This window comes from Macrobrachium nipponense, chromosome 38, assembly GCF_015104395.2.
Source record: "Macrobrachium nipponense isolate FS-2020 chromosome 38, ASM1510439v2, whole genome shotgun sequence".
NCBI classification, from domain to species: Eukaryota; Metazoa; Arthropoda; class Malacostraca; order Decapoda; family Palaemonidae; genus Macrobrachium; species Macrobrachium nipponense.
Window position 1 is genome coordinate 252116 of NC_061098.1, and position 5000 is coordinate 257115.

Consider the following 5000-nt stretch of genomic DNA (forward strand, 5'->3'; position numbering starts at 1 on the left):
AAGTAACGACATACTAGAAAGATTTGATTTTGTATTTCATACTGAGCAAACATGGGACAAAACTGAAATAATAAGGTAGCCCTTGGAAACCTCTCTAAGGACTACATTTTTAAATCCATTTAGTCCGCTTTACCACAAACATAAAGCTCCCTGTAAAGAGAGTTAAACCCAACTATAAAGTTCCTTGATCACTTCTGAGGCAGGAAGGGACCTTTGACTTTTAGTGCAGTGAGAAAGTTCTCCAGTTGCATATCTTAGAAGGAGCAGATAGATGTAATAACTCAATCACAGAAAACGTGCAGATGAAAGGTTGATTGGCAAGTAAAAATCAGTGAGCATGTATCAAAATACATTTGAGCATTTATTTGTGTTAGAATAGATTCATATCCCTATTTTCATCATGACTGAAAATGTTTTCCTTCTCCAGATGATATGACTGTGATATATCCTGATCAAGAATCACCTCTCAACCTTCCTCAACGTAAGAAGGTATGGATAGCCCTTTGGAACAAGAACAAATTTGATTTTAAAGTTCATTTCTCATTGTGTCATCGACGTACAACAAAATGCAAGGATCACTACCCAACTGTCAATGAAGGCTGGTCGATTATGTCTATATCTACAGTAGTAAGTAACTCCTAATCGCAGAAATCCTCTCCCACTCACTCACTGTCCCCTTTAAACCAAAATACAATTGTCTAATTATTGTTCATAAAAGCAACAATTTTCCAATATGATAATTTACATGTACAACCAAATGTCAGGATATATTGTCGTTATCAGGAAGAACGCTTTACTTCCACGAAAGAATACTTTCGACAACTATATTTTTTGCCATAATTCTTCACTTAATGACATATATTTTTCCTTTTCATATCTCAACTCGTCTTTTATGGAAATAATTTGCATAAAAGGTGGGTCCCTCCTCTAAAAGGATGCGACTTGAGGATATTGATGAATTACCAACTTCACCTTCAAGTGTTCCCGATGCCCTTAAAGCCACAAGGTGGGTATGGATTCATGTAGTATACATGTATGTATGTATGTGTATATATATATATATATATATAATATATATATCATATATATATATATATATATATATATATATATATAGATATATATATATATATATATACACATATATACAGGCAGTCCCCGGGTTACGACGGGGGTTCCGTTCTTGAGATGCGTTATAACCCGAAAATCGTCGTAAGCTGGAACATCATCAAAAATCCTAAGAAACCTTACTTTTAAGCTTTGGGTGCATTTAAATCTATGTGAACTGCATTCTTATTGCATTTTTCATAAAAAAACTTCAAATATTGATTATTTTGCATTTTTGGTGTCATATTTCTTTTGCCAGATGAACATTGTAGGCGTCGTAACCCTGGAAATAATTTCTGATGAATATAATTTAAAAGCGCCTTAACCTCGGAACATTGCAAGGCGAACCCGTCGCAACCCGGTGACTGCCTGTATATATATATATATATATATATATTATATATATATATATAGATATATATATAGATGTATTAGGATATAATATAAATAAATATATGAAATATATATAGATATATATATATATATAATATATATTATATATGATATATATATAGATAATATATATATATAATAATATATATATATATATATATTATATATAGGTTTAGGGTATATATATATAGTATATTATAGTATATATATATATATATAATATATAATATATATATATATATATATATATATACATATATATATATATGTTTATGTTTATTTTATATATTATATATATATATATATTATATATATATATATATATATAATATATATATATATTAATATATATATATATATAAATATAAATATATGTGTGTGTGTGTGTGTATGTGTATAGTTAGTGTTCATCTATTCACAAATATATATGCAAAGACTACTGTTATAAACTATTACTCGCCTTTTCTTTGAGAATATATTTGTCAAAACAATCACTCTCTACTTTCACCTGAAATACTTCAAAATTTAAAACCCTCAAATGCGCAGTTTAGCACTGAAGAGCTGCATAATTACGGTAGGACAATAATAGGAAATTAGTGAAACAAAACTCTTTTATACTCCTCCATAAAACGAGAATTTTTCTTCCAGAAACAAGCAAACTTCCTGCCATAACTGCAGGAATGTATACAGGAACAACTACAATCAAACCTCAAGTTCCTCCTACAGGAAACATCTACAGGCTCATCTTCAGTCAAACCCGAAGATTCACCTACAGGCATACCTGTAAGCACACTAATCATCATCGGCGTCGTGGCAGCAGTGTTGGTTGTCATAGCTGCATCTTTCCTTTGCTACAGGTGTTGCTTCAGGAAGCAAGACGACACAAGAGATGAAGGTAAGGCTCCCTGAGGAATCTTCCTCTCTGCGTTGCATCAAAGACCGGAATCTATGGTGAGAACAGTCACTGTAGTGTAGCCATGAATACAAATGCTCCAGAGTTCACAGAAAGTATTACTAAGTCTTATAAATATATTGATAAATAAATATCTAAATAAACAAATTACTAATCTAGAGCAGAAATAGGAAGTCTTCCAGAAGTCTCTTTATGCTTTCCTGTTTCCTTGCTTTTCCACCTTCTCCACCCCTAGCCCCCGCCCCCTTAACCACTGGCATTGTTTCTGTCTCGCGTAGGCCCAATTCTGCTATCTGTGTCTTAGAGACTTCACCGAATGAAATGGCAAACATTAACCGACCTCCTCTAATGCAGGGATACCAATGGAAGAAGGCCACGGGACACTTTCCCTCCCTGCCTCTGCTCAGCCAAATTTGCTTCATACCACTGAGAACGCTCTCTATGGAAGAATAGTACCACGCAAGGCCACGTGAATTGACAGGAATAGTGTGTAAGTATCCTTTTTGTGTTTTGTGACTACTGCAGCTGAAGGCTCACATCTTTTTCCCCCCAGAGAGAGAGAGAGAGAGAGAGAGAGAGAGAGAGAGAGAGAGAGAGAGAGAAATGAGAAGCCACCAAGAATGCTTCGACATAAACTGACATTGAGGAAACAGAATTGCAGGCGTCCTAGGAACGAATAAGGGCTAAGAGAAACCAATTATATACTTTCTTGGCTCTTATGTATTAAGCGTTGCTTTCGATATTACATGAATGGTTCACAACTTCAGTTGTTTTCATTATTAGTATAGTATTAGTAGTATAGTGAAGAACAACTATCCAGATTTATAGGTTACAAACATTTTCTTACTGAGGGAGCGTGTTTGTGACATGTATGTATATGCTGCCACACCTTCCACATTTTATTGTATATTTGTTTCATGTTATATTTTGTTTGATTGTTTCCCCTCTGTATACCATTTTCTATTGTCCTTTCGAAGTAGTTGTTCCTGTCTTTGAACTCCTTGCCTTGATTCTAGTTGTTCCTGTCTTTAAACTCCTTGCCTTGACTCTATCTCTCCACCCAACAAATAGTTCTTCGACTACTGTTTCACCTGTATCGTCAGTCTCCACTCAGCTAACCAGGACCTGGTATCCGGCAGGGAAGCAGTCTACCTTATTTGATAAGTCCACATTCGTAAGTATAAGTTTTGTATTGTAAGGGTTGAGTAACAAATTGTATTTTGTTCTTAGTTTCCAATATATATAATAATTTACTTTCCTGATACGTGCTGTCAATTACTTTTGTTTTCTTGTTTTAACTAGTTGTTTGTTTGTATGTAATTTGCTGCAAATAATTATTTTACATAATAATATTTAAACTTTGCATTGACGTATTATCATTCACTTACCTTTTGATATTCTTTTATTGTTATAGTCTATTGAACCTAAGGGTATAAATTCACTTTGCATTAAGTACACAATGTCTCATAAATCTGTAACAATGCATGTATACATTCATACTTTTTCTTTTTCCTACTTCTAAAATATGCATGAGTATTTTGGGAAGTTTGGGAGAGTTCTCTCAACGGGTCTAGTCGTCATTTATATTTCAGTCATCAGGGAAAGAAATCTTCATTTTAAAAGCCTTTGTATTCAACGAGAGAGAAGACCCATCAGTTGCAGATAATCATTATTTTCAGTTTCTAAAAAAAAGACGTCATCCTGTTTGAGCCGCGAGACACTTCGAATGAGACATACTTGTTCTAAACGACCAGAAATGAACTTTTAACTAATCCATTTGACTTCTCTTCCACTGAATGAAATCTTTCGAGTAAATCTTGCATTACTAACATGACAGATTATAATTATAATCATATCCTTTTTCAATGCCACTCATGTTAAGCACTGCTGAATTGAATGTACTCTGGTCTTCACAATGAGCTTTTTAGTGCAGCTCTTAAGAAAGCTTCAGCCCAGATATAAAGATAAGATTTGTTTTAATATCTGATTCTTGGTGATTCCACTTCACATAGCTTCAATAAGATATAATTACCTTTGTTTCGTGATTTTAATGCATTTAGTTCAAGATCAAATTCAAGGGGAAAATAATAGGTTGTGTCTTCCTAGAGCTAGAGCTGTTCCACTCTTCTATCAAGTTTTAATCATTTCATTTTTCATTATCTTCAAGACCCTCCACTTATGGACAGGCTGCCACACTTCCATGGATTCCACTGAAGAAAGAATCTAGCAGACCCTGAGGAGGCCAAACGCCAGACACCACCAAATCTTCAGACCTACGAGAGATGAAGACGGAGAGCAACTTTTCCAGTTTGCCATTCTAGGGATCGGGGGCATTCTTTTCTTAATATAGGAAGCTTCTCGTTGATTATGTCTGCCGCTTTAGAAGCTCACTGCCATGTTCATTCTAGCCGTTAATCTCGCAGTGAAAGAAAATTAGCGTTGCCCTTTAACAGAAGTTTTCTACGCGTGCAAAGTGCTCATTCACGCTGCCTGGAGGACGTTGAATTTGTTTACAATAACTGCCACTGAAAGTGGAGATGTGAATGACCTAGAATTCAAAGCTTGATATGACTCTAATTTAATAATT

The 5000-nt window shown here is 34.4% G+C and overlaps 1 protein-coding gene across 3 annotated transcripts in view; it reads right to left on the minus strand.

The window, feature by feature from the left end:
* LOC135209543 (uncharacterized) overlaps positions 1 to 5000 on the minus strand; it is a 189542-nt gene that overhangs the window by 16752 nt on the left and 167790 nt on the right. The window lies entirely within an intron of this gene.